Source organism: Hippopotamus amphibius, chromosome 16, assembly GCF_030028045.1.
Source record: "Hippopotamus amphibius kiboko isolate mHipAmp2 chromosome 16, mHipAmp2.hap2, whole genome shotgun sequence".
NCBI lineage: Eukaryota > Metazoa > Chordata > Mammalia > Artiodactyla > Hippopotamidae > Hippopotamus > Hippopotamus amphibius.
The window spans coordinates 52,239,960-52,263,907 of record NC_080201.1 but is presented as its reverse complement, the minus strand read 5'-3'; the positions used below and the strand labels follow the sequence as shown (position 1 = coordinate 52,263,907).

General features: G+C 45.8%; 1 pseudogene; it reads left to right on the top strand.

Annotated features, from left to right (window-relative positions):
* Positions 1–4,426: 4,426 nt before the first annotated feature.
* Positions 4,427–23,663, top strand: LOC130838105 (cytochrome P450 2B4-like; annotated as a pseudogene).
* The last annotated feature ends 285 nt before the right edge of the window (positions 23,664–23,948 follow it).

The window sequence follows — 23,948 nt, the reverse complement described above, 5'->3', positions numbered from 1 at the left end:
TCCTGAGCCTCCATGTGTTTAATTTTTTTTCCTGTTTTTTTCCTGTAACTGATATCTGGTCTCATGGCATTTTGGTCAGAGAAGATGCTTGATATGAATTTCAATTTTCTTGAATTTACTGAGGCTTGATTTGTGACCCGAGATGTGATCTATTCTGGAGAATGTTCCCGTGTGCACTTGAGAAGAAAGTGTATTCTGTAGTTTTTGGATGGAATGTCCTATAAATATGAATTATGGCAAGATGGTCTAATGTGTCATTTGAAGCTTGTGTTTCCTTATTGATTTTCTGTCTGGATGATCTGTCCATTGGTGAAAGTGGGGTGTTTAAAGTCCCCTGCTATTATTGTGTTACTGTCAATTTCTCCTTTTATGGCTGTTAGCATTTGCCTTATGTATTCATGTGCTCCTATGTTGGGTGCATAAAAATTTTACAATTGTTATACCTTCTTCTTAGATTGAGCCCTTTATGATTATGTAGTGTCCTTCCTTGTCTCTTATAATAGTCTTTATTTTAAATTCTATTTTGTCTGATATGAGTATTGCTACTCCAGCTTTCTTTTGACTTCCATTCGCACAGAATATATTTTTTCCATCTGCTCGTTTTTCAGTCTGTATGTATCCCTAGGTCTGAATTAAGTCTCTTATAGACAGCATATATATGGCTCTTGGTTGTGTATCCATTTAGCCAGTCTGTGTCTTTTGGTTGGAGCATTTAATCCATTCACATTTAAGGTAATTATTGATATGTATGTTCTTATTACCATTTTATTAATTGTTTTGGGTTTGTTTTTGTAGATCTTTTCCTTCTCTTGTGCTTCCTGCATACAGAAGTTCCTATAGCATTTGTTGTAAAGCTGGGTTGGTGGTGCTGAATTCTCTTAGTTTTTGCTTCTCTTTAAAGCTTTTGATTTTACCCATCAAAGTTGAGTGAAATCCTTGCTGCATAAATTACTCTTGGTTGTAGATTTTTCCTTTCATCACTTTAAATATATCCTGCCACTCCCACCTGGCCTGCACAGTTTCCTGCTGAAAGATCAGCTGTTAACCTTATGTTTTTTGTTGCTTTTCCCTTGCTGCTTTTAGTCTTTTTTTCATTCTCTTTATATTTTTGATAATTTTATTATTATGTGTCTTGACATGTTTTCTCCTTGGGCTTGTCCTAGGTGGGACTCTTTGCACTTTCTGGGCTTGATTGACTATTTCTGTTCATGTTAAGGACGTTTTTCACTATAATCTCTTCAAATATTTTCTCAGACCCTTTCTTTTTATGTTCTTCCTCTCGGACCACTGTAACTCGAATAGTGGTACATTTAATGTTATCCCAGAAACCTCTGACATGGTCCTCAATTCTTGTCATTCCTTTGTTCTTTATCCTGCTATGCAGCAGTTATTTCTACCATTCTATCTTCCAGGTCACTTATCCATTCTTCTGTCTCAGTTATTCTGCTATCGATTTCTTCTAGGGTGTTTTTGATTTCAGTTATTGTGTTGTTCATCAATGTTTGTTTGCTCTTTAGTTCCTCTACCTGCTTGTTAAACATTTTTTGTATTTTCTTCATCTGTGCCTGCATATTTTTTCTGAGATATATGATCATCTTTACTATCATAACTCTGAATTCTTTTCGGGTAGACTGCCTGTCTCTTCTTCACTTGTTTGGTCTTGTGGGGTTTTACCTTGTTCCTTCATCTGCTGCATCTTTCTCTGTCTTCTCATCTTGTTTAACTTACTGTGTTTGGGGTCTCCTTTCCTCAGGCTGCAGGGTCATGTTTCCTTTTAATTCTGTTGTCTTTCCCCAGTTGGGTGGTTAGTACAATGGCTTGTGTGGGCTTCCTGACAGTGAGGACTGGTGCCTGTGTGTGTTCCGGTGGGTGGAGCTGGATCTTGTCCTTCTGTGCAGAGCCATATATGATGGTGTGTTTTGGGGTGTCTGTGAGCTTAGTATGAGTATAAGCAACCTGTCTGCTAAGAGGTGTGGTTGTGCTCCTGTCTTGCTAGTTGTTTGGCATGTGGCATACAGCACTGGAGCTTTATGGCCCTTGGTTGGAGCTGGATCTTAATGTTGAGTTGGAGACCTCTGAGAGAGTTTTGCTGATTAATATTCCATGGGGTCGGGAGTTCTCTGGGAGTCCAATGTCCTGGAGTTAGTTCTCCCACCGCAGAGGCCCAGGGCCAACCCCACAGCTAGGGCACCAAAACCCTGCAATCTGCACAGCATGAAAGAAAAGGAAGAGAAGAAGAAGCAGGAGAAGGAGAAGGAGGAGGAGGAGGAGGAGGAGGAGGAGGAGAAGAAGAAGAAGAAGAAGAAGAAGAAGAAGAAGAAGAAGAAGAAGAAGAAGAAGAAGAAGAAGAAGAAGAAGAAGAAGAAGAAGAAGAAGAAGAAGAAGGAGGAGGAGGAGGAGGAGGAGGGGAGGGGGAGGGGGAGGGGGGGGAGGAGGAGAGGAGGAAGAGGAGGGAGGAGGAGGAGAGAAGAGAAGAAAGAAAGAAAGATAGACAAAACCCCAAAACAAATGGTAAAAGTAAAACTAAGCAGACAAAATCACAGAAAGAGACACACACACATGCACTCACAAAAAGAAAAGAAAAGAGAAAGAGAAAAAATGAACAGGAAAGACAGAGAGAAAACAAAGAAGAAAGCAACCAAACCAACAAGCAAACCCACATGCAAAAATATACAATAAAAACTAAACTAACAAAACATAGAACCAAAAACAAGTCAAAAGCAGAAAGCAAACCAGGAAGTTCTCCAGTACTTCTAGATAGGTCTCTGCACCTGCTGTGGGCACTGTGGTGTCAGATCAGACTCTGATCTGAACTTACTCCTACATGTACTTACCCCAAAGTCCATAGCTGGGCCCAAAGTCCACAGCTTCAATTGGAGGAAACCTTGTCTATTCAGGTAATCCACAGATGCACAGTCTCCCAAGCTGATTGTGATATTTAATCTGCTCCTCCTGCAACTGTACAGAGAGGTTTTGCTCTCTCATCTTTGATCCCACAGCCCCCAGGGCTCAGTTTTGGTTTTGGTCCCACCTCTGTGTGTGGGTCACTCTTAAGCATCAGTTCCCCACCCAGGCAAGAGGGGGTGAAAACAGTGGCTGATTAGGGCTCACTTGCTCACTCGGGCCAGGGAGAGGGAGGGATATGGCAGTCCAGTTGAAATGTGTGGGGTGTGCCTGCAGTGGCGGAGGTCAACATGAGCCTGAGGTGAACCATGCATTCTTCTGGGGAAGTTGGCCCTAGATTGTGTGACCCTTGGCAGTGGCAGCTGCACCAGCTGTTTAGAGGGTGTTGACAGTGACCTGCCTTGCACACGGCACCTTTGGTGGCCTTGGCTGCGGGCTCTGGGTTCCAATATAACAGCTGCAGCTTATGCTAGTTTTGGGGTGGGCGTTGCCCTAACATCTGTGAGTGTGCAGAGCAGGAAGCCACTCTGGCTGACCCCCTCTTAAACACCCCGAAGCAAAGGTCTGCTGCCTCTCCATCAGGCCCAAGCTTTTCCCCAGACTCCCTCTCAGCTAGCTGTTGTGCATTAGACCCTAGGCTGTCCTCATGCAGCCAACCCCAGTCCTCTCCCTAGGGTCTGTCCTCCAAAGCCCAAGCCTCAGCACCCAGCCCACAACTGGCCCAGCAGGCAAGCAGGCAAGCAGACAAGCATCTCAGGCTGGGACCTGCTGGCTGGCAACGATCCTCCATGCGGGAGTCTCTCCTCTCTGCCCTCCACATACCTGATGCTGCCCTTTCCTCTGAGGCTCTGAAGCTGCCCCCGTCCCACCATTAAGGTCTCTCTAGTGTGTGGAAACCTTCCCCCTTCACAGCTCCTTCTCAGAGGGGCAGGTCCTGCCCAGTTCCTTTGTTTCTTTTTTTCCTTTTTTCTTTCACTCTACCCAGTTACACGGGGATTTTTGTGCATTTCTAGAAGTCAGAGGTACCCTGCCAGGGTTCAGTAGGTGTTCCACATGTAGATGTATTCTTGATGTATTTGTGGGGAGGAAAGTGATCTCCATGTCTTACTTCTCTGCCATCTTCCTGTGAACTCTCCCAAAGTCACTTTTCTTGAGTAAGTCACATTGCAAGGGGAAGTCAGTAACACATTCAAGCCTAGCTTGTGGTTCACAAATTAAAAATCTTCTAGAAGCAGTTGATCTACAGAGAGGGATGTAAGTACACTTGTTGAGGGAGGCAGCACCAGAGGTTATGAGTCACAGGAAAGGCAGACTGAGATATGGTTCTATTTCACAATATGGGTTCCGTGAAATTTCTTTCTATCTTTTTATTTATTTGGATTGGTTTTTGTTTTAGTTTTTGTTTTTGCACATGATTTGACCCTAAGACAGTGTGCCAATGCCTTCCAATTGTAGAACACCAGGAACACACATATTTGAATAAATTGGCTATATGACGTTGCAGTGACAGAAAACTCACACCATGGGGGACTGTGGGAGTCTCAATAAGTGAGTGTCAGGAGGGACTTACTCTAAGATTTGGGTTTGTGTTGGGTGATCTGAGGGAGGCTTTAGGAAGTGGAGGTGTGGGAGGCTTTAGAAAGTGGAGGTGTTGCTCTGGAAGGGATGCTGTCAGGAGCAGGGGTGATTCTGATTGGGTTGGCTGTGGACTGAATTGCCTCCTGCTCCCATATCTACCTGCTGGATGCCTAACCTCCAGTGTGATGGTGTTTGGAGAAGGGGCCTTTGGGTGGTAAGTAAGGTTCTGTGAGGACATGAGAGTGGGGCACCCACAGTGAGATGAGTGCCCTTATAAAGGAGACACAGAAAGCTTCTTCTCTATTCCCATTCTGTATGGACACTGGGAAAGCAGCCATCTGCAAGCCAGGAGGAGAGCTCTCACCAGGACTGGAGCTGCTAACACCCTGATCTCAGAACTGAGCGAAAATAAATTTCCATTGTTTAAGCCACCTCTATGGCATTGTGTTATGGCAGCTGGAGCTGAGTAATACAGATGCCTTCAGCACTCTTAACCAGGGGTGGGGGGGGGCAGGTGACAGTGAGGCCAAAGCTGTAGCAGCTCAAGAGGCAGCAGCTCCTCACACTAACTGGGAGAGGGGGATATTTAGCATTTTGTGGTTTGCACAACGTGTATGTTCGCCTGTGTTCAGGCGTGATTATGGAGTAGCCTTGATTTCATCCTGACCCATGATGGTCCAAAAATGGCCTTATCTGAAGCTGATGTTTTGTGAAATTGTGTATGTATAATGGAGAACATCATGACCTTGCTGTGATTGATGGCCAGGTCAGTGCCTCGATAACAGGGGAAACTTTCTTTTCTTTCTGGACAGAGTGAGGGTGGGAACCGTGACTTACTTCTAGTCATTAGAACAGAGCAAAAGCAGAGTGAGTTTGCAGATGTTCCTGAGGTCCCTAATCAGGTGACTTTGGGAGACATCAAAGGAGACATTTTCCTGGATGGGTCTCCCTTAATGACCATTACAATTAGACACTTAGTCACCAGACTGAAATTGAAGCAAGTTGGTAACCCTAGCCCATATTCAAGAGAAGAGCCATTAGACCCCAGCTCTGGACTGGAGAAGTGCCAAGGAATTTGTGGGTGCATCTCAATCCACCACCATGTTAAAAACCTTTGGGAGGAAAGAAAGGACTGTGGGCTGCTGTTCTTGGTGTAAGAAGTAGTAACCTTTCTTCCATGTGACCGTTTCTCCCAGCCCTGAGTAAAGGGGACTTCCACAAACCTCTCTCAAGAATCTGATGCAGGAGAGAAAAGAATCATTAGGAAAGAGAGGGAAGGATACCCAGACCGAGTGAGAAACAAATGTACAAAAGCTGTTGAGATAGCAGAATCCCTGAGAGCCCAAATATCAAGGAAGAAACTTTTCCAAAGTCATGCAGGAAGTTTGTTCTGGGTCTCTGAGTCCCCCCCTTTCCCAGTGGGATTGCAAGAAGAGGAACCAGGATTGAGAAAGAAGAACTTGTTTGCTCAAAGTTATGCAAGAGGGCACAGGCCCAAGAAGGCAACGACTTCATGAGAAGCAAAGCAAAGCAAAGCACTCTCTGTCTCGGTCTCTGTCTCTGACGTTCCTTACCTCCTCTCCCCACCCAAGGAGCTCCATCACCACTAAAAAAGCCTCTAGATAATTCTTCTATGATGTGTTTGTCCATGCTAAAGGACTTTTTAATAGACAAGCAGAGCACTGAATCAACCAGCTGAAGAAATTCCACAGTGACCCAGAAAAGGAAGGATATAAAGACAGAGAGCCAGGAGAGAGCAAGAGGGAGAGAGTGGTGGAATACAAGAAAGAGAATTAGAAACAAAGAAATAAAATCATACCGTGTGACACAAGTCCTTTATTGCTGGTGAATTGGGAGCTGCCAGGACCAGGAGGAAGAGGGAAACGAGAAGTAACCCCTTAATAAGTATGGGGTTTCCTTTAGGGGCAATGCAAATGTTTTGAAAGTAGATAGAGGTGGTGGTTGCACAACGTTGTGAATATACTAAATGCCAATGAATTGCTCAATCTGAAATCGTTATTTTCTGTTTTATGAATTTCCCCTCAATAAAAAACAAAAACAAAACCTTTGGAGTGGCTGCCTAGGTTGAAGTCTCCGTTTTTCGACTCCCTATCTGTGTGACTTTGGGCATATTACTGAATCTTTCTGTGCCTTGTTCTGCACTTTGACATGCGGATAAAAATAAAGCCTACCTCACAGGGTTACACTGAAAGTTAAATGATATCTAAACACATAATACTTAGAACAGAGGACTTCTCTGGTAGGGCAGTGGTTAAGAATCTGCCTGCCAATGCAGGGAACCTGGGTTCGGTCCCTGGCTGGGGAAGATCCCACATCCCACAGAGCAACTAAGCCAACAAGCCACAGGCACTAAGCCCATGCACCACAACTACTGAGGCCCACATATCTAGAGCCCGTGCCCCACAATGAAGAGTGGCCCCTGCTCAATGCAACTAGAGAAAGCCTGTGCCCGGCAATGAAAGCCCAACACAGCCAGAAAAAAATAATGAAAAAATAAAATAAGTAAAATAAATAATTTTTAAAAATTAATAATGCTCAGAACAGAATTTTTATTGAGTTTAACTCTTCTCGCCATCCTTTATGGCTCTATTGGTTAACATTCTTCAGATTTCAAAAAAAGTCAAATTTAAAGAAAGTGATGACATTGTGTGTGCCACCTGTGTGGTTAGGCACTAATGGCTGGCAGATGTCACCTCAGTCCTGTTGCACTGCACCTGGCAGGGTGGCATCTCACATGAGTTACCCATGTGGCAAGGCTGTGATGGATACCATCTGTCACCTCGGCCCAGTGCACCTCACTGCATAGGGTGCTAACTTGCATGGGTCATCCATGTGGTGAGTCCATTATGGCCACAAGGTGGTGTCACCTTAACCCCTCACAACTCACCTGGCAGATTGCCACCTTGTGCATGCCACCCTTGTGGCTAGGCCATCAAGGCCACCAGGTGTCACCTTAGAGAAAAAAAATAAAGAAAGTGATGAAAGGCCATGATGAGCTGACATAGGTGAGAAAAATACATATTAGAAAGATACTGGGTGTATCCATTAGGACTAGTCTGTATGAACAAAAATATCCCAAAATAAGAATGACTTAAACATGGTACAAGTTTATTTCTCTCCCATGTAAAAGACATCTGGGGTGGATAATCCAGGGTTAGGATGATAGTACCATGAAATTTTCAAGGACTTACGCGCTTTTTCTCTTTCTGCTCTACCACTTTTTTTTTCATTTACTTTTATTTTTTAAATTTGGACTACAGTGGCTTTCTGCTCTACCACTTTTATCAAATGGCTTCTATTCCTGTGCTGTGGCTTTATCCACCTGGTTTCACGTTCCCGCGTCGTTCAAATTTAGAATTAGCCAGAACTGATGATATGCAAGATTTGGGAGGCAGAGTGAAGTTGGCAGCCATTCTTCTTTGAAGATTGTCCTAAGTTCAAGGCAGTGAGAGAGATGCAGAGTCGTTGATGGGTTGTAATTTGTCCTGGACCTTATTTTTCTGCATCCATCTCTCCTGGACTGCTGGTCCTGCTCGACAAAAGTGGCCCCAAGCCCCCTACTAGATGCTTCCTGGTGAACTCACAGAGGTGGTAGCCCCCAAAGCCGGCAGCCTTCCAGAGAAATTCCTCCTCAGCCCCTTCATGGTCTTTCTCTGATGGGGGATGGGCCTGCTTCCAGATTTCCTCAGGCTCTGACTCGCTCATCCCTGCCAGGGCTGGTTAGTGCCCTTTCTCTGATTCTTTGATGCTCTGTTCAAATTTTTATCTTCCTATCCCCTCCCACCATCGTGTAAGATCGAACCCCTATAATGAATTCCCCGTTCCAGAATCCTCATGGAGTTTTGTTTCCTGGTTGAACTCCCATATGATTCTTTTCTTTATTTTGGGTTTCTGAGGATATTTACCATACCATTATTTACAATAAACTACTCAGCAAGAATTTCCTCTCCCCTCACTCTGGGCTCTGCAATGTTGTCAGTGCTTCAAGTAAACACAGTCTTTGTGTTCAAGAAGATTACATTCTGAATGGTAAAAGAGAGCAAATATGCATCAAATAACAGCACATAATTCTTTCCTTGAGATACATAAGACATTCTAATTTCTGACATGCTTGCACCACTGAGGCCAAACTCTGTACAATTCTTTTTTTTTTTCTCTCTCTCTTTTTTCCTTTGTTCGTTTTTTTTTTTTTTTTTTTTTTTTTTTTTTTTTTTTTTCCGGCTGTGTTGGGTCTTCATTGCTACATGCAGGCTTTCTCTAGTTGTGATGAGCGGGGACTACTCTTCCTTGCAGTGCATGGGCTTCTCATGGCAGTGGCTTCTCTTGCTGCAGAGCATGGGCTCTAGGTGTGTGGCTTCAGAAGTTGTGGCTCATGGGCTCTAGAGCGTGCGGGCTTCAGTAGTTGTAGCATGCAGGCTCTAGGGCACACAGGCTTCAGTAGTTGTGACTCCTGGGCCACCAGGGAAGTCCCAAGAATAGCTCTTTATTCTGGGGTCAGAGGCAATTTGCATGGAAGTTGTGGTGAACTCTGTTATCATTCGATCCCTACCCAGAAAGGACATGCCCATTCAGCAGATGCCACCTGACCCCCAGGGCCCCGTAGCGGAGCTGTTCACAGGGAATTTAAGGTTCATGCTTCATCTGGAAAGAATACAGAGATGAAGCAGAGAGGTTAAGAAAGTAAAGTGAGCATTTACTTAAGCAAGAGTTCGCTCTTGAGGGAGAGCAGGCAGACAGGTGAGGAGCTGGATTTCTTTGGTAAACCGGTTATGAGGGCATACAAATGAAGGGGTGTAATGTTCACTGGGGAAGAAGGCGTTCGGGGGTCATGTTCCCTGATTTTCATCCCAGCTCCATCTTCCCGAGGGGAGGAGGGATTTCTGTCCTTATTTATCGATAGCTTAGATCAGAAGTGTCACGACATCAGTGCGTGATGGGAGCTTCTTTTCTGCAAGGCTAACTTTATTGTAATGAGAGTATGAAGAGTGACAGGTTACATTCAGATGCAAGAGATTCCCGCTCTTTCCCACCCTTCTTTGTCTGCTTCCAGGACACGTATCACCCAAAAGGGATGATTTCCTGTCAGTCTGGAAGTTCCAGCCTTTCTTTGTCTGCCCATGGACCCCCACTGTTTACAAGGCCCCCAATCTCCTGCCACCTGGCCCCTGCCCCCACTTCTCTGTGCATATCCATTAGCTACCTGCCTGCTGTAACACAGCATACCTCCCTGTGCACACACATTGTCTGGCTTGGCCAGGTCGCTTGCTTTGGCCAATAGTGAATGGATACCTTTAGACCACATCTGAGCAGAAGCTTTAACTGTGGTTCGTGGCTCACCTTGGGCTTTGCTCTCCATCTCTCCATCTCTCCACCCCAAATAGCCTGCCCCTGCTTGGGGCTGCTGCTTCACGTGGTACCGGTATGAGAAGACCAACAGACTGTGTCTCAGTAATACTACCTCTGACTTATAACACGTTTCAGAAACAAACCTGTGCTGTTCAGTCAGCTGCTGAGATTTGAGGGCTGTTTGTACCATGGCCTTCCCACTGGAAAAAGCAGGGTCGTCTGGAATCAAGGGGATTTCTGGGAGGAAAGGTGCCATATTTCCACTTTGGAGTTTTGTGTGATGAGAACATCTTTAGAGGACTTCAACGGCTCTGATGGGTTTTACTGGCAGAGAGGACAACTGGAGCTCCAAAGGGAGATATCGCAGGCAGGCCAGGGGATTATAGGCTAGTAACTTGCCATCACTGTTGAGGAAGGGGGACCCCTTCCAGGGGTGAATTGTCAGAGGAGACACACGTGCGGACAAAGCAAGAGATTTTATTGGGAAGGAGCGCCCAGGTGGAGAGAGGAGGGTAAGGGAATGCAGGAGGACGGCTCTGCCATGTGGCTCACAGTCTCGGGGTTTCTGGTGATGGGATTCGTTTCCGGGTCGTCTCTGGCCAGTCACTCTGACTCAGAGTCTTTCCTGGTGGAGCGCGCATCTCTTGACCAAGGTGGATTCCAGCAAGAAGGATTCTGGGGGGCTGGTAGGATATGGACTGGAGTCTGCTCTCTCCTTTTGACCTATCCTGAGTTCATCCAGCTGGTGGCAGCTTGTTACTTCCACATTCCTTACCAGGACTTCCTGTTTAAGATAACTCGTGCAAGTGGTTACTATGGTGCCAGGCCAGGGGAGGCATTTTCAGTCAGGGGTTCCCCTAACATCACTATGGGGACATGGAAACTCATGGTCACTTATCCCAGCAGGGTGTCTCATTGACACCAGAAGACCAGTTGTCCAAGGAGGAGGAGCTGCTTTGAGGAACAGTGGAAGAGGATGTGAGTTTGCACTCCAAGAGCTATAGCCTAGGAGACCAAGCCTTGTGCCACAACTGCAGGCATGGACATGTAGATAACTGTGCCAGATGTGCTCTCGGCCCCCTCCCCCAGCCCCATTCACTGCCCACTTCTTGGACCATCCCTTTGCTCTGGGGCAAAAGGGGGCTGACTTTGATGAACCACAGCCTCTCTTGGCTTTTGGCTTCTGATTGGGTCCAGCTAATGGGAAGCCCCAGAGGAAGAGAGGTCCTTTCCTACTGGTTGTGGCAGTGGCTGCCTCTCTGTTCAGCCACAGGCCTGGGAAAATAAAGAAAGAAAAACCTCACTCAAACCGGAGTGAGGAAGCCTTGAAGGGAGAGCTCTCAGGCACACATCTCTCACTGCAGCCTTGCATAACCAGCAGGAAGAAGGAAGACAGAAATTATTTTAACAAGGTCTTCTATAAGAATTCTGTGTCTATCACATGATATTTGTCTTTCTCTGTCTGACTGACTTCACTCAGTATGACAATCTCTAGGTCCAGCCATGGTGCTGCAAATGGCATTATTTCATTCTTTTCTATGCTCGAGTAATATTCTGTTGTATATATGGACCACATCTTCTTTACCCACTCCTCTGTCAGTGGATATGTAGGTTGCTTTCACGTCCTGGCTATTCTAAATAGTGCTGCAATGAACAGAGGTAGAAAACACACTCGTGGTTACCAAGGGGAAAAGGGGAGGGAGGAACGAATTGGGAGATTGGGATGGACGTATACACACTAGTATACAGAAAATAGATAACTAATAAGAACCTGTGTATAGCACAGGGACCTCAGTCAATACTCTGTAATGACCCATATGGGAACAGAATCTAAAAAATAGGGATATATGCGTATGTATACCTGATTCAATTTGCTGTACAGCAGAAACTAATACAACATTGTAAATTCAGTATGCGTCAATAAAACTTAATTTAAAAAAATAACTCTTTGTATAAAGTTATCTCGGTGTAACTTCTTATCCATAATGATAAGAATGTTACTTTTCTTCTGGTACTATAAGGGGGGAGGGAGTGTCATTTTTCCCATGGGAAACATCTCCTGCTTTTAAGAAAAGGAAGATCCCTCCCTGCCCCAGCAGCACTGCGTGAACCACTGCTTCCAGCCAATAAGAAACTGCCAAAATCTCGAACTCTTGTTCCTCTCCAATGAATTTTCATTCACAAAAACCCTCCCCAGTTTCTTCCTAAAACCTAATAAAAGCAGATTTTCCCTCTGTCCCTTTGGATTTGCTTATGAGTCACTATAGCTTGCCTGTCCCAAATTGCAGTTCTCCACGGCTCCACAATATGACCATGTGATGGTTACATAACTGGCTTTTGTATTTTTAAGATCAACAGGTCTGTGACTTCCATTAAACAGCTCTCCCTCCTCGTCCCTCCAGCTTAGAGGTGACAAATGCTGCCCTCCTTGTTACACCCTGAGCCCTTCACCAGCCTGCCAACACATCTGTAGGTTATACCAGTAACCTCCTCTTGGTAAAGCCCTGTGAGGGTGCCATCCACACCCTGATGGGGCCTGACTGATTCTCAAATACCCCCACATCATAGGTGGGTGGGCCAAGGACCGCTAATCAAGAGGGGACTTTGTTTATTGAGCTGCTAGTGTACACCAGTTACTCTACCTGCGTTAACCATCTCATCTTCACTTCACTAGAGCGGGGTTGAGAAGTGCAGTCATATCCCAAAGGCACATCTTGGTAGCTGGGACTTGGACAAGTATTTTTTTTCCACCCCCCCAATTTTTTATTTTGAAATATTTCAAACTTACATAGAAAAGTTGCAAGGAAAGTTCAGTGAGCACCCAAGTGTCCATGATGTTGGGCAATTATTTTAACCTCTGTACACACTGGTGTAAAATATCTGTGGAGCACTACTCTGAGCGCAAGACTTTGTTGAGGGACACCCTCTCTGGTCAGGGACATTGCCACCAGGTTACCGCCAGCCAGGCAGAGGCCCATGTGGAAGCCGGCTTGGGATCCATTTGAGATGAAAAACTTCCTGGTCTCTGCTGTACCTACTTATTGTCTCTAGAGATTAAGCAAGATCTCTGCTAAGGTAGATTCCTGACATCCCCCCCACCCCAAACCACAGGAGAAAATAACAAACAGCGGAGCAGAGGACCTTTTAAGAGGGACCGGAGGAAAGCAGTCAGGCACAGACCGTGGCGCTCTCCACCATCCTGCTCCTCCTCGTCTTCATTGGCCTCTTGCTCCTCTGGAGCCACCCCACCTCCCGGGGCCGCCTCCCTCCTGGACCCCGGCCTCTGCCCTTCCTAGGGAATATGTTGCAACTGGACCACAAGGGCTTTCTCAAGTCGTTCCAGGCGGTGAGATGGAAAGGGCAAAAGGGGTGGAAAGCAGGAGGTGCGTGGGTGGGAAACAACCCACAAGCAGCAAGGGAGCTGGGCGTCAACTATGGGTGGGATTTCACAGGCCCCCCCTTAGGGATTGTCTTCTCCCAGCCACGATCTGTCCCGACATGCCCACTAGAGAAGGAGTGGAGGCAAGGATGAGTGGAGAGAGAAATTATGTGTTTTTTTTCAAATTTTTTTAATTTAAAAAAACTTTATTGGAGTATAGTTGATTTACAATGTTGCATTAGTTTCAGGTGTAGAGAAAAGTGACTCAGTTATACATATATTCATTCCCTTTCAGGTTCTTTACCCATATAGGTTATTACAGAATATTGAGTAGAGTTCCCTGTGCTGTACAGTAGGTCCTTGTCGGTTATCTATTGTATATATAGTAGTGTGTGTGTGTTAATCCCAAGATCCTAATTTATTCCTCCCTGCCCCCCATGTTTCTCCTTTGGAAACTCTAAGTTTGTTTTCTACATCTGTGACTCTGTTTCTGTTTTGTAAATAAGCTCATTTGTATCATTTTTTAAAGATGAGATTCCACATATGAGTGATATCATATGATATTTGTCTTTCTCTGTCTGACTTACTCCATCACTATGATAACCTCTAGGTCCATCCATGTTGCTGCAAATGGCATAACTGGTTCTTTTTTAAGGCTGAATAATAGTCCACTATATATATTACCATATGTTCTCTCTTTTTTTTCTTTTTATAAATTTATTTATTTATTTTATTGGCTGTGTTGGGTCTTCGTTGCTGCACACGGGCTTTCTCTAGTTGCGGTGAGCAGGGGCTGCTCTTCATTGTGGTGCATAGGCTTCTCATTGTGGTGGCCTTTCTTGTTGCAGAGCACAGGCTCTAGGTGCATGGGCTTCAGTAGTTGCAGCACATGGGCTCAATAGTTGTGGCACACAGGCTTAGTTGCTCTGCAGCATGTGGTATCTTCCTGGGGCAGGGCTCAAACCCGTGTCCCCTGAGTTGGCAGGTGGATTCTTACCCACTGCTCCACCTAGGAAGTCCCTCTTACCATATGTTCTTTATCCATGCCTCTGTCGATTGATATTTAGGTTTCTTCCTTATCTTGGAACTGTAAATAGTGCTGTAGTGAAAATGGGGTGCATGGATCTTTTCAAATTACGGTTTTCTCCAGATGTATGCCCAGGAGTGGACTGCTGGATCATAAGGTAGTTCTATTTTTAGCTTTCTAAGGAACCTGCATAGTGTTCTCCATAGTGGCTGTACCAATTTACATTCCCACCAACAGTGTAGGAGGGTTCCCTTTGGAGAGAGAAACTCTGATAGACTTGAGACCTTGAGCTGTAGTCCTGTGTGAGTTGGGAGGAAGAGGTCCTAGAGCCTGGATGTGGGGAGTCTCTGTAATTCTTAAATCCAAAGCTGGGAGGGCTCTAGGAAATTCCAGGAGAGTAGGATGCTTGGATTCAGGGGGTATGTGTAAGGCTTGGAGGGGGCTTGCAGCTGTGATCCAGGTGTGACTGTGGAGATCCTTCTCTTGAGTCCGAGAGTGAGATCTGGAATACGCCCCCACAGCTGCGGGAGATATACGGGGATGTCTTCACCTTCTACCTGGGGCCTCGGCCTGTTGTCATCCTGTGGGGGTACGAGACAGTGAGAGAGGCCCTGTTGGATCAGGCTGAGGCTTTCTCTGGCCGAGGGCACATCTCCATCCTTGACCCCGTCTTCCAGGGAACTGGTGAGTGGGGGATGAAGGTGAGGATTGGGGAGAGAAGGGAACATCCTAGGTGTCTTTTTAAACTTCCTCCATACCCGACCATCAGGTTTGGCCTTTGCCAGTGGAAAGTCTTGGAAGGCTCTTCGGCGATTCTCTCTGAACACCATGAAGAACTTTGGGATGGGGAAGCGGAGCATTGAGGAGCGAATCAAGGAGGAGGCTCGGTGTCTGGTGGAGGAGCTTCGGAAATCCCAGGGTGAGCCCGGGTTGGGTGGAGGTGGGGATGAGATGAGGACAGAGAGAGGGAGAGAGAAATGCAGAGAAAGTTTCCGGAAGAGAGAGAAGGAGACAGAGACAGAAAAAGAGAAAGAGACTGAGGAGGACAGAGAGAAAGAGAGAGACAGAGACACACAAAGAGAGAGACAAAGAACATCAACAGAAGTGCAGAGAGCAGAGACAGAGAAAGCAAGACAGAGAGATACCGAGGACACTAGCAAAATGAATCCGGGAGCAGAAACTGCAAGTAAAAGACTTAGAAAGAAAAAGGTAAAAGGAGGTTTAGGGTCAGGGGAACAGAGAATGTCAGGGAGCTCAAGGAGAAGGGCCACAAAGACAGATGGGGATGGGGAGAAAGAACGGAGAGAGAACAGAGAAGAAGGGGTGAGTGTGAAAGAGTCAAAGACAAGATCAGAGAAACTCAGCCCAGGACAGAGATCAAGAAAAACAGCAAAAGACACAGATGTGGAGACTCCTAGAAGGAAAAGCTTAGAGGCCCTGTGAAAGCTGGATTGACCAAGAGAAAGACAAAGAAGCTGATCAAAGAAGCTAGGACGAGATGGCAGCAGCCAGGTCAGAGTCACCCAGAAGGTAATGCAGGGACCCCCCCCCCCCCGACAGACCTCTCCTCTTCAGGGGCCTCTCTGGATCCCCACTTCCTCTTTAACGCCATCACGGCCAACATCATCTGCTCTGTTGTCTTTGGCAAGCGCTTTAATTACCAGGACCCTAGATTCTTACGGCTGCTACATTTACTGAATGAAATCCTCACCACTGTCAGCTCCTTCTATAGCCAGGTGACGCCAAGATTCCATGGTGGGCCAGGAATCAGGGTGGGTGGACCCTGGGAAGAGATCAGATGCTTTCTGTCCTGAACAAGGAAAGCAGAAGGCATTAAGAGATCGGTTTTCTGTGCACACTCCAACCCCTGCACCTTCCCAGGTGAGGCCGTCAGTCAGTTTGGGGGTCAGGATCAGGCCTTGGACAAGGATGGCCTTTGAGAGAAGCAGCTTCAGCAGATGTGAGTGATTGGGGCTGGCTGCAGAGGCTCACGCACCGCTGGCTGTGTGTGTGTGTGTGTGTGTGTGTGTTCAGCTGGGAGGCACACTCCTCTAGTCCACGGGGTGAATGATGCCCTTCCGCTGTTGCTGTGTGTGTAGCTCATAACATCACCACCCACAGCACCAGCTTAGAGAGTAGAACCGGCTCTGGGGCCTTGTCTGCAGCCCTGTAGGTGTTTGAACTCTTCCCAGGCATCTTGAAACACTTTCCTGGCACACACACTCGCTTGTACAGCGTCATTCAAGAAATGAACGATTTTTTCGAGGAGAACATCGAGAGGCACCAGAAAAGAAGCTGGACCCCAGCGACCCAAAGGATTTCACTGATTCCTTTTTGCTTCTCATGGACAAGGCAAGGGCTGCCACAGATTGGGGGGTGGGGGTGGGAAAGTGAGTGATGGACACACTACTGACATTGAACTAGTATCTTTGGGTGCGATGTACTTGCTCTTTAAATGTTGAAATACTTCCCTAGGCATTATCAAGAAAGCCAATGTTCCAACCGCTCCCGCTCCCCGCTCAATTCCTTTGGAAGCCTCCCCACGCCTTCCTCCTGGAATGCCTTTAAAGATGTAGTAACTACCAACTTACCATGTGGCCCAGTAAGCTTTCTCTGAGACGCTGCTCACTCCTCCCAGCAGTTCTGACAGGCAGAGACCCAAGTCTGTTCTGATTGGTCAGAGGCCAATGTCTATTCTGATTGGTCTGGCAAGTGCCGCACCAGTTGTTAAAAATCTTCAGTATCATCCCTGGAGTGTTAGATGCAAGGGCCAATCGGGAGTGCGAAGCTAGCCGAGGACAGAGAAAAACAAGAACAACACATTAACCCCTAACGTTCATTGAGCATATCATACCTTATATCAAAACAATGCCACGCGACGAGCTCAGGCACAGAGAGGTTACGTTCCTTACCCAAAGACACACAACTAGAAAATGGGAGGGCCTGAGTTTGAAAGCCAGGCGCTCTGGCTCCACAGCTCACCCTTTTGGTGCGTTGTTGCCTTGATGAAAAAGAAACTGGTGAGGAAAAAGAGTAACTGGCACAGAGTAACATAGTGTTTTTAGGGAGATAAGACGACCCAGAACCCGGGAATCCTTGCCAGGGGAGCCGTTAAGAACTGTCCATTGCTGTCTCTAGGAGCGCTCAGATCCCGAGAGTGAGTTTCACCATAAGAATCTGGTTCACACGGTGTCCTCACTGTTCTTCGCGGGCACAGAGACCTCCAGCAGCACTCTCAGCTATGCGTTTCTACTCCTTCTTAAGAACCCCGAAGTCTTAGGTGAGCTGGGCTGATGGTAGGTGGGGATGGGGGAGCATGGAGGGTCTCTGAGGCCATGCCGGAAGGTGGTTGGTTGAAGGGCTAAGAGAGACAACTTCTGTCCTGAGCAGTCTGAAAAATAAAAACTCACCCCTCCAGGGATTGGTAACTTGTAATAAAGGTTTGCTGTGGACAAAGTTTTGAAATTGACAGAGCACTTTAGGGTTTACAAAATATTTTTCATTCAGTGATATGCCCTCTGGTGTAGAAAATATTTGTATTTATGAAGTGTTTTGTAATTCGTAAAATTCTTGGGCAATTGTAATGTGCTTTATGGTTTACAAAGAATGCTCCAGGCAGAAATCATTACCATCTGCAGTGCCTTTGGCCTTCTACAAAAGTACATGGTCCTTGACAAGTACTCTTTGAGGCTGTCACTGTGAGGTTGAGAAAGAACTCAACTTTTCGAAGTGTATTGCCGATTTACAACTAATTACAAAGCCACTCCATTGGTTCTCATGTTGATGGTCTGCAGATCAGACTTGGAGAAACTCTCATCTGAGCAAACTCTATTATGTCCTAGGAATGAATTTAAGGCCGGGGGGGGCGGGGAATGATTTATCTAAGCTCACTTAACAAGTTGGTGGGATGAAAAGATATTACACCAGTTGCAGCTGCAACTTATTTTTAGCTTAAAAATAAAAGTGTCCTTAAGTGTTGAATGAATTTCCACCCTCCCATCCTTATCCAAGTTACCCCTGTCATAAGTAGAGTGGAAACATCAGACAAGACTGCCCACAAAGAAGCTTGTGACTTTCTTTTTTGATGCTTTCATTGAGAAGGAATGATAACCCAACATCTTAGTAAAGAATTTACAAGACCTTCCCATGAGTCTGCAGGTCATTTTTTAGGTCAGTTGGTTGAGTCCACTGTCATGGGCATTTATTGACATACTCTCCTCCCATGCTAACCATTCGTAGAGAAAGTCCAGGCAGAAATTGACAGAGTGATTGGTGCACACCGTCTCCCAGCCCTTGAAGATCGGGCCAAAATGCCTTACACAGATGCCATCATCCATGAGATTCAGAGATTCAGTGACATCGCCCCCCTGGGTATCCCTCATTCTGTCACCAAGGACACTCACTTCCGGGGATATTATCTCCCTAAGGTGAGACCAGCAGGGCCACAGAATCTTGGTTGGAAGGTGCTGTCTGCCTCCAGTCTTATGGTTCATGTCTGGTGGTTGGACTATAATAAGAATTTTTATTTCCAGATTTTTATGGGAGGGTGGGAGATTTTAGAAATAGAGAAAAGTCCTCTCGCTTTTGTTCTACCCTATTTTTTTACCTTTACAAGATGTTAGACTTGCTGGAAAAAAGTACCATATACTTATTGAAATTTGTTATACAATAGAGTTGGTTTTTTAAAAGCTATTTTATCATCTCTCCTCTGTGTATATATGGACCCATACGTTTATATATACCCATATGCACAACGATTGGTTCATACTGTGTCTGTCACTTTGCAACTTGTGTTTCCAGTGTGCATGTCACCTTCCCCTTGGGTTTTTATGTCCATACCAGCACAATTTGCAATGTGTGTTGGGGGTGGGGTGGGGTGAGTGTGGCGCTCCTTTTTTAATATAACGGTATGCTGTAGATATATTTTCAGGTCAATGCCCATGGTTCTAACTCATTTTTTCATGGTAGCTTATGTTGCTGAATATAGGTGAACCCAGGGGTGATATTCACAGTATCTAATCACCCAATGGACAGCGCCCATGAGATTATATTCTGGCCCTAGTCCTGCAGTCAGCTCCTTATAGGGCTCTGTTGAGTCAGATGTGAACCTTTTAGCAGATGGATCCTAAAAAAGTCCAATGGGTCTTGGGGATGAGGGATGAGGGTGGTTGGTGGGGATACCTGGAGGGCTTGGAACACTATTAACCAAATGGGACAGAATTATTTCAACATTTCCGCCACCAACTGAGGAGCCATACAGTGGGTGAAGCTGGTTTCAGCTGTGCAGGTACCATAATGGATTCAGCCACTCTTTGTTGCTGGCTATTTGTGTCCACTTGTCTTTGATGTCCTCGTAGGACACTACTGTGTACCCCGTCCTGAGCTCTGCCCTCCACGACCCACGCCACTTTGAAAAGCCAGATGCCTTCTACCCTGGCCACTTCCTGGATGCACAGGGCAACTTCAGGAAGCAGGAAGTCTTCATCCCATTCTCCATGGGTAAGCCATGCTCTTCCTCCCCCATGGGAATGCCTGCTCACTCCCGCTCTGTGTGTGACTTTTTCTCTCAGTCCAAGCCCAAACACTGGATGAGCATTTTGGGAAAAGATGAGGATTCTGAAGGTAAGAGAAAGCAAGACATCTACAGAGACAGGGATAGTGTGAGGAGGAAGGAAAGGGATGAGGTACGATGGGGGAGGAAGATGGAGATGAAGTCAGTGATAGAGATAAAGTGAGACACAGACACCTGCACACACAAAAGACAAATAAATGGGCTATTATCGAGCACTTACTATTGCCAAGAATGGGGAAAACTGCTTACAGTTTTTCTTTCAAATTAAAATAACTATATTTTTCTAATTTGTATACAAATAAGGAGGTAAAAATCACCTGTAATTCACCGCTAAACAGCCCTATTAATACTGCAGAGGATGTCCTTTAAAATTTTTTATTAATATTTGCACACACAAAAAGGTAGGTGATGGATAGATGATGATGATGATGATAGGTAGATAGATAATAGATAGATGATGATAGATAGATAGATAGATGATAGATAATAGATGATAGATAGATACATAGATGGACGATAGATAGATAGATAATGGATGATAGATAGATAGATGATAGATACATAGATACATAGATAGATGATAGATGATAGATAGATAGCTAGATGATAGATAGATAGATAATAGATAGATAATAGATGATAGATAGATACATAGATGGATGGATGGTAAACGATTGGTACGTAGCTGAAAGAACACTACGAAGAAAGAAAGGGAACAGAAGGGAAGAGAAAAAAGGAAAACTCATTGATTTATTCCTCGTTAGCTAGTTTCATATTTAAAATACAAGCCAGATTAGAGTGAGATCCAGGAGGCACTTAGGGCACAAAATTTAAGGAATGTTCACTCCCAGGGTTGTGCAGGTTACCCTGGTTCAATCACCTGTCTCATTCAGCTTTTAGCCGCTGACGTGAAATTGATCATATTTAAAATGTTTACTCTGCTTAGGTCTATTTCTGTTTGTTTTTTATAATGACCATATCCACACTGATTCTCTGATCTGGCTTTTCTAGTTGTACAATATTGTTGGAATTATTCTACCTCTATATATGTCTTATTTTTTTAATTAATTAATTAATTTATTTATTTATTTATTGGCTGCGTTGGGTCTTCGTTGCTATGTACAGGCTTTCTCTATTTTCGGTGAGCGGGGACTGCTCTTCATTGCAGTGCACAGGCTTCTCGTTGCGGTGGCTTCTCTCTTTGCAGAGCACCGCCTCCAGGTGTGCAGGCTTCAGCAGCTGTAGGACATGGGCTCAATAGCTGTAACTTGAAGGCTCTAGAGCACAAGCTTGGTAGCTGTGGCGCACGGCCTTAGTTGCTCTGGGGCAGGTGGGATCTTCCCAGACCAGGAATGTAACCCGTGTTCCCTGAATTGCCAGGGGGATTCTTAACCACTTGGCCACCAGGGAAGTCCTTGGTATTACTTTTATAACTAATAGTTTTTCGTTTTCATTTATTCTCTTGGGTTTTCCTAATAATGGGTGTTAGCATCTGTAAATGATGATACTGTGATATTTAATTGTTTCCTGTGTTAAAGCCACATGTCATGTGTTCCCCAATATCATGGGCTACTACTTCTGGAATCATGTGAAGTAATAGTACTGATAGTGAGTAAGCTTATCTAATTCCTATCTTTAAGAAGAATATTTTTATTTTCTCTATTAAGCTTAAAGTTGGCTGTGACCTATTTCAGATGTGTTATGGCTATTCTGCCATATATTTTTCTCAATTGTAAGTCAAATCAGGAAATATCTATTTTCCTCCCTATTTTACAAGTCATCTTCTCTTTAACATTTTAACCAGGATATTATCATGAGTATTCTCAATCATCTTTTGAGCTCCTGGAAAATGATCAACTTGTTTTCCTCCTTTGACCTCTTGCAGAAATCGTAGATATCTTGGTGTTGAATCATTCTCTCCCTTGTAGGAGTGGAACAAGAGAGGCCCAGGAGGGCCGAGGGCTTGCCCAAGGCTCTGTAGGAAGTCATGGTCTATGTAGGTCCGTGTAGGTCAGGGCAAGGCTAAGCTGTGATAAACACCCTGAACCTCTCAGCAACTTCAGGCCAAAAGGTTATTTATCTACTCATGCGATGTGCCCATCCCAGGCCAGCACAGTCATGTAGAAACGGCGTTTAATGAGGACTCTCTCCTCACACATGTAGAAACAGGGAAAACAGTGTGACATGCCTCCACTTAGCCCTCACTTCATTGGACAAAGCAAGTCCCATCCCAGTTCAATGTGGCAGAGATGCTGATGCACCCAGAGATGTGCTATGAATACTTGTGAACCATAATGAACTTTGCCACACACACAAGGCGGCTGTCTGGGCTCTCTTCCTTCCCACCGAGACTGCAGGTGATCGGGATGCAGTGCAAACCGTGGCTCAGCCCACGGATATGCTGGCATCTCCCTCGGTTATTCCCGTGGACACAGCCTGTGCGGCAGTCAGTCGTGGACACTCAGGGCTCCACCTAGATGGACACTGTGTGGTAGCTGCCCCCATCCTGCAGGCAGATATGAGTGGTGGCCATGAGCAGTCACAACTGCGGCTGATTTGGGTGTAGGGGTTGGGTCTGGGAGGCTTAGTCAGTTGGTTGCTGATTGTGGGCAGGACCGGGGAACTTGGAGGAGGGCCAAGGTGACCGGAAGAGTGGGAGCAGTCTCTACAGCAAAGGCTGTGCATCCACTGATCAGAGTAGGTCAGTGTTTAAACAGCCAATCTAGCTACCAGTGCTCGCCTACTCCAGGAGGGGCCAGAGCTTTCAGCTCCCCTCTACCCCTCCCTCATGGTCCTCCTACCCAGGGCATGCTTCCAGGGATTTCTCCAGTGTGTTCATATTTTCTCATAAATTGGCTTGGTTGAGATTATAATTAATACATAGAGACACACAGAGAAAGACAGAGAACTCGAGATGGAAAAGACCAGGTACCAGGAGGGACAGAGGACGGCAGGGTATGTGATATGCACAGACGAGGCAGGACTGAAATAGAGTTGACATAGAAATGCACAGACACCCCTCCCCCCCTGCCCACCGCCCACCCCTCCACTGGTGGTGTTGGTATTGAGGACAAGAATAAGATCAGAAGTACCTCGCATGTAAATCTGTGTAAATGAGCAGACCAATATCTAGGGATTGCGGAGGTGGGGCAACTATGTGCCTTCCAGAGCTCCCCGAAATGACACGTCCTCCCTTACACCCTCAGGAAAACGCATTTGTGTGGGAGAAAACTTGGCCCACTCTGAGTTCTTCCTCTCCTTGACCTCTATGCTGCAGAACTTCTCCTTGGGTTCTCCTAAGGCTCCGGAAGACATCGACCTCACGCCCAGGGAGCATGGGCTGGGGAGACCACCCCCCATGTTCCAGGTCAGCTTCCTGCCCCGCAGGGGAGGGGGAGGGCGAGAAGGGGAGCAGATCCCCGCCGAGTCTTTCCATGCAGCCCCTGTCTCTGCCCAGAATTACCGCGTGCAGGCTCCTGACCCGTCCCTGCTCACTCTCTCCTGTGGAAAGTCCCTTCTGTCGTCTCTCCTTCATCCAGCCTGCTGTAGTCCTTACTCATCCCCACGTGGCCTGCACTGTTGACTGAGGATACTTCAGGGTCGAGAAATACCTGCAATAACTTAGTGTTACCACCACCCCTAGCACAGTTAGGGTAACTGAGGCCCCAAAGGAGGGCCAGATTTAGATCCACGCGTACCCAGAACAGCAGCATCAGAACCAGGTCCCCTGCCTCCCTTCCTGTCCTCATCTACTCTGCACATCCCTGCCCTCCTCCTTCCTTGAATTGAAATGGCTCATTCAGCCCTCAACTTCTGTGCTGTGTGACTCCAAAATATCTCCCTTACCTCTCTGATTTCATCCTCTAAAACCAGTGAAGTCGAAATAAAGTTCTACCATTCCTAGACCAAATGGCTACGTGTGCTGCCTTTTTTTTTTTTTTTTTGGAAAATTTACTTATAAAATTAACCATTTTAAAGTGTACAATTCAATGGCATTCGGTACAACACACTGTTGCGCAATCATCATCTCTGTTTCTTCCAAAACATTTTAATCACCCCCAAAGGAAACTCTGTCCCATTAAGAAGTCAGTCACCACTCTTCCCTCCCAGTAGCCACTGGT